Raw genomic sequence first — 6649 nt, 5'->3', positions numbered from 1 at the left:
ATGAAGAATCATTCCAAGTCTTATTATTCTATTCAGTTATTTCAGAAAGATGTTAGTCATCTACCTGTAAACCTTCCCTCCTCTTTTAAGTAAATCTCTACAAACTTTTTAATATTTAAAATTTCCAGGCCCCAATCTGGGAATGATACTACTTGGATGTTCTGATAAGTCATTTCAATTTCTGATTCTGCCCACAAGCTGAATTGCTATTTAGTTATTACAGGAAGGCTGACCAAAGGTCCATCTCTCCTAGTTGGATCTTAAGGTTATCTACCCACACATGATTCACATATCTGACTACTTGGACAGCATAAGTTTCTTTGGCAGGAATATTTTTCAATATCAATTTAAGATTATTTTGTTTCTGAAGATATTTTAGTTGGGAGAATAAGGGAAGTCCTATCTTAGGAAAACTTAAGAAAATGTTCTTATAGTTTGACCTAAAGCTTAAGGAATGTTCTGTTTCCAGATTGTTTGTTTCATTTGTTTCATTTGCTCAATGGTGATTGTGAGTTCATCTTTTTCATTGTTAAATGCTTCCTGTTTTTCTAGGAAACGAGATCTTTCTTCTTCATTTATCTTCAATTTAGCTTTCAATACCTGTAACTCCTCCATTCTCTTTGTAGCAATCTGGTTAAAATGCTTCAGTTGATGTTTGAGTTTTTCGAAGACCAACGAAGACTCCACTTCCTCTTTCTTTTTTTTTAATTACTTACTTTTTTTTGTGGTTTTTTTTTTTTTTTTTTTTGCAAGGCAAACGGGGTTAAGTGGCTTTGCCCAAGCTCCACACAGCTAGGTAATTATTAAGTGTCTGAGACCTTATTTGAACCCAGGTCCTCCTGACTCCAAGGCCGGTGCTTTATCCACTACACCACCTAGCTGCCCCCTTTTTGATTGTTTCTTGCAGGTTTCCCAGGATCTGTATGCCTGGGTCAATACTGCCATTCTCCAAAACTGCCAAGTAGTTATCCTGAGATTTCTCCAGCAATTCCACCCTTTGAGTCAACACCTTCACCTCTTCCTGACTTCCAGTTCGCTTCACATGCAGCTGCTTTGTAGCTCTTTTTAACGTTCTTCTTATTATCAGGATCCTTAGTCTTCATCTGCCTGTGCTTGGTGGTTTTGTACAGTCCATTCTCTGGGCCTGCCAAGTTGAGGGCCTTGTGGAGTTCTACTTCTTTGGATCTCTGGGGTATCTGACTCTTAGAAGCAGCCCGAGAATGTCTTGGGCAGGGGGGCACAGGCCAGGCACTGCTGGCTCTCGAGGAGGGGCCAGGCTGGCTCCCAGTCTGGCCCAGCTCTCCATCACCCACCTCCCAGACAGTCTCCCAACATCAATTAGCTTTTACAAAGAGAAGTTTACTTCAAATATATATAAAAGAAAACAGTCCAGAAAACATCTCTAGGGTACACTCTCTCATCTCTCACCTTTGACTGGCGAAAAGGACTTCAAATTTAGTTCCCCATTCCTTCCAGTTTACCTCCAGACATAGGATGACTTCTAGATAAGTCTGTCTCAACTACCAAAAGTAGAGACCCTGCCCTTGAAGCAACTTGAAGCATCAATGCTGAGATAATTAATGAATAAGAACGAATGAGGATGAATAAGTAAAGAATAAGAACAATATTGATACATCACTTTAAGTTTCCCCCAGTATTGTATAAATATCTAAAGTCATCCTCACATTAAGCTTGGGAAGTCAGTGTGATTGTTAACCATTTTACAGAAAGGAAACAAGGTGTTCAGAGGTTAAATATTTTGCTTAGGGTCACAGCCTCTAAGGATAAATTTGAACTCGTGTCTTCCTGACTTCAGGCCCAGAACCCTACCTAGCCACTTTGCTGACTACAAAGCCAAAAGCTCCCTAGTCTGAATTTTGAAATTCTTCCCTTAAAATGGAAAGGGACAATGCCTGAGAGACTATGTGTTGACCTCATTGCAGGGAATCCCAAACCTCACCTTTATAGCATTGTCTCTTAATAGATGGGACAATCATGAGTCTGTTGCTGTTCATCCATGAGCAGAGTAACCAAGAAATAATACTTCAAAAAGAAATGATACTTCAAAAGAAAGAGCAGAAACAAATGCAGACAATCCTCCCCAAGGGCACAAACTTAAATTCTGTGTTTTAATTATGAATTTAACTCACATTAACTTACATGAACATTGATTTTTTAAAAAATAACTTTCCCCCATTTACATGCCAAAACAATTTATAACATTTGGTGCTTTTTTTAAAGTTTTGAATTTTAAATTCTATCCCTCCCTCCCTCCCTGCTCTCTTCTCTTCCTGAGACAGTATCAGATATAGGTTATACAGTTGCAATTACAACATGAATATTACAATACATTGAAGGACAGAAAAATTTATAAAAAACTGAGGGTTTCTTTTACAGTTTTCAAAAGGCATGATAAAATGAACAAAATAGTAATAAAACTGTCCTTTTCTGATCTCTTTTGTATATTGTTTTACTGTATCATTGATATTTCTTTTTTTAATTTTTGATATCATAACCACTAAAATGCCACATAAATACAATAACCACTAACTCCTTCCTTTTGGACCCCTTTGGCTGTTTGGGAGGCAAGGAAGAGATCTGAAAGCTTTGTTTGCTTTCTTTTCATAATGCTAGGATAAAGCTTGTTGGTCAAGAAAAGCCCCAGGTTGTGGATTTTTCTACTAATTTAGAGTTAGCAATTCTCCTCCTTTCAGGGAAGAAGGACGTGTTTTCCCAGTTAGGCTGGTCCTGGAGCTGGGGCAGCAAAGGGAAGAAAGGAACCAGCATTATCTTCTGCAAGGCCACCTTGCCCCCTAGCATGGTTCCCTTTTGTCCCCCTAAAAAAAGGGGAGCCAACCAGAAATCTGATGCTGCAGGGGAAAGCCACCAGGCCTTGCCCTGAGACTTGGAGCAGTCAGCTTTCCCACTCCCATTTCCAAATTAGATCCTAGAGAGGGAAGGGGTGGGTGGGGAAGGGGACCCTTCAAACCTGCTCTAGCTCCAAGAAGGCTAAACTAACAAATTAGCCATATTACCAAGTGTCTCAGCTCAGGAGCTCCCTCTGGTGTTAGATTTGCCTGGGCTTGATCTCCCCTTCCAGACCAGAATCTCCCAGAGAAGAGGGACTATTTTTTCATTTTGTCTTTGTTATCTCTAGCGTCTATCATAAAGCACTGCATTGAGCAGTCCCCTAGAAATATTTGTTGAATTACAGTCATATCATTGACCACTGATTTCCTGGGGAGTAGCTCTTAATCTTAAACATTCACAACAGTTTTTTGTTTATTTTAAATGTCAGGCTCTTATCAAAGATAGATTCTGCCAAGGGTTTTCTGTATTTCATTCCTTTTCTTCTTATTTTTTAAAAAATCTATAACATTAAAGACCCATGAAGACTTGAGTTCAAATCCTAACTGGATTGACCAGTTACAGGACCTTATTGGCCAAGTATTTAACACCCCCCCCATCTCCATGCACTATGTCTCTGGGTCTAGACAATTCCCTAAGGAAAGGTGATAAGTTGAAGAGAAGGGAGCAGTTTGCTTGGGTAGAAGGAGTTTCTTTACCGGGAAGTTCCTTACATTAATGAACTCACAGTCTCAGTGTCCATATATACAATAATCAAATCTATATAAATTTTAATGAAAATGATCTCTGCCCCCATCAAGAGTTTCTCCTAAAAAAACAGATATCTTATTGTCTGATCTTGTTATCTCTTATACTTTTTGTTTCTTCCTTAAGGATATGATTTCTCTCTCATCACACTCAATTTGGATCAATGTACAACATGGAAACAAAGTAAAGACAGATTGCTTTCCGTGGGGTGGGGGTGGGGAGGGAAGTAAGTTTGAGGGAAAAATTGTAAAACTCAAATAAAATATTTAATAGAAAAAAAAAAGAGAGAGAGTTTCCCTGACAGAAGCCTGGAAGGATTTGCATGAACTGATGCTGAGCGAGATGAACAGAACCAGAACATTGTACATCTTAACAGCAACATGGGGGTGATGATCAGCCTTAATGGACTTGCTCATTCCATCAGTGCAACAATCAGGGACAATTTTGGGGTGTCTGCAGTGGAGAATACCATCTGTATCCAGAGAAAGAATGGTGGAGTTTAAACAAAAGCCAAAGACTATTACCTTTATTATGTGATTCTGCTATCTCTTTCTTATATTTTATTTTATTTTTCCTTAAGGATAAGATTTCTCTCTCAACACATTCAATTTAGATCAATGTATAGTATGGAAATAATGTAAAGACTAATAGACTGAGGGGCTGCTAGGTGGTACAGTGGATAAAGCACCTGCCCTGGAGTCAGGATGTACCTGGGTTCAAATTTGGCCTCAGACACTTAATAATTACCTTGCTGTGTGGACTTGGACAAGCCACTTAACCCCATTTGCCTTGCAAAAACCTTAAAAAAAAAAAAAAGACTAATAGACTGCCTTCTGTGGGGGGTGGGGAGAAGGAAGCAAGATTAGAGGAAAAATTGTAAAATTCAAAATAAATAAAACCTTTTAAAAAAAAATTTCCCCTGATGAAGGCACAGAAGGCAACAGAGAGGCTTTCATTGGGCCACATCTTTATCATTAGAGAGTAAACCAATCATTGAGAAAGCAGGAATTCAATTTGCTTCTTGACAAAAAAAAAAAAAGCATTTGATTCAAGATGACAAAACACTAATTTAGTTTCTCCCATGCACAGCAAATCTGGTGAAATGAAATGAAATGAAGCAAAACTAGTGAAAACAGAAAACTATACTTGCCATGTGTTTGACATTATCATAAAAGACAATCAATGAATAAACATTTTTTAAACATTATTATGTGCAGGGACAGCTAGATGGCATAGTAGATAGAGCACTGGCCCTGGAGTCAGAAGAAACCTGTGTTCAAATCTAAACTCAAGACACTTAAAAATTGCCTAGTTGTGTGACCTTGGACAAGTCACTTAACCCCACTGCCTTAAATAAATAACAATTTTTAAAAAAAGATTGATCTTCAATTTAAAGTCTTTGGAAGTAACTTTCCTAGGTCAAAAGAAAAACTTGAACCCATATCTTCCTGATTCCAAGATTAGCTTTATTTTTTGTACTTACTACCTCTCTCTCTACAGCATCATAAACTTCTTAGATATGCTTCAGTCTTACAAGTCTTTTTGTTGTTGTTGTTTTTTAGGTTTTTGCAAGACAAATGGGGTTAAGTGGCTTGCCCAAGGCCACACAGCTAGGTAATTATTAAGTGTCTGAGACCGGATTTGAACCCAGATACCCCTGACTCCAGGGCCAGTGCTTTATCAACTACATCACCTAACTGCCCCCAGTCTTACAAATCTTAAGTAACATAGCAGTTTACTGTTATTGAATATTTTTTAGGATTCATTTATAAGTTTATCTTGATTTTTTAAAAATTTGATTGATTTTAAAATTTGGGTTTGAACTCAGGTCCTCCTGACTCCAGATCCAGTGCTCTATACACTGCACCACCTAGCTGTCCCTTATCTTGATTTTTTTTAAAGTTCATTTATGAATGCTTCAAATTACTAATAATTAGAGAAATGCAAATTAAAATAATCCTGAGAGACCACCTCATGCCCATCAGATTGTCTAAATTGGCAAAGATAAATGACAAATGCTGGAAGAAATTTGAAAAAACACATACATTATTAATTCACTGTTCATGGAGTAGGGAACTGGTCTAACTATTCTGGAGAAAAATTTGGAACTGTGCTCAAAAAAGGGCTTTAAAATTGTGTAAACCCTTCGACCTAGCATCATGCCCCAAAGAGATCAAGGAAAAAGGAAAAGGGCCTATAGGTACAAAAATATTTATAGCAGCTTTTTGTAGCAACAAAGAATTGCAAACTAAGGGGATGCTCATCAGTGGGGGAATAGCTGAGCAAGTTATGGTATATGGATGGGATAGAATACTATTGTGCTACCCAAAAAAAATTATGAAGAGGATGGTTTCAGAGAAATCTGGGGAGACTTGTATAAACTGATAAAAAAGTGAAATGAGCAGAACCAGTGGTGACTTGTGCTCTCTGCTTCTACTAGTTCTGGACAATTTTCTTTTTAAAAATTTTTTAAATGCTATCTTGAAATACTGCATCCTCTAGTTCTGTTTTGTCATGATTTTATGGGATACCAATGATTCTTAGATTATTTTTCCTCATTTTGTTTTCCAGGTTAGTTTTTTTTTTTAAAGCATAGTTGCCTCATAAATTCCTTTTAATTTTTCAGTCTTTTGTTTTTGTTTAAATATTTCTTTTCATCTACTGATATCACTGCTACAGACTATCTTCCCACAGTGTTTCTTCTCTCTCACACGACCAGGGAGATAGAATATTTTCATCCATTCAAATCTTTTGTCTGAAGGTACTTATAGTTCTGTCTCAGCAGTAAAGTAAAAGACTTCATTACCATGCAGTAAGCAGACAGAAAATAGCCATAGCATAGCAGAGAAAGAGAGGGAGGGAGAGGGTCCCTTTATCGTATCATGCCTCTACAGAACCAGGCTCATCCATCCTCCTGGTGAACATGCAGTAGGCAGAACATTTCACTCATGCTTGAAGGACTGGGCTTTCAATGGCCAGTCCTTCCCATTACCCTTAAGACAGTTATTCCAAGTGAGGTCCTTTTAAGATTTTT

General features: G+C 37.8%; 1 pseudogene; it reads right to left on the bottom strand.

The window, feature by feature from the left end:
* Positions 1-421: 421 nt before the first annotated feature.
* On the bottom strand, positions 422-3610 carry LOC141519094 (small kinetochore-associated protein-like; annotated as a pseudogene).
* Between the last annotated feature and the right edge of the window lie 3039 nt (positions 3611-6649).

The sequence above is a fragment of the Macrotis lagotis genome, chromosome 3 (assembly GCF_037893015.1).
Source record: "Macrotis lagotis isolate mMagLag1 chromosome 3, bilby.v1.9.chrom.fasta, whole genome shotgun sequence".
NCBI classification, from domain to species: Eukaryota; Metazoa; Chordata; class Mammalia; order Peramelemorphia; family Peramelidae; genus Macrotis; species Macrotis lagotis.
The sequence above is the reverse complement of the archived record's forward strand: the minus strand, read 5'-3'. Positions and strand labels throughout refer to the sequence as shown.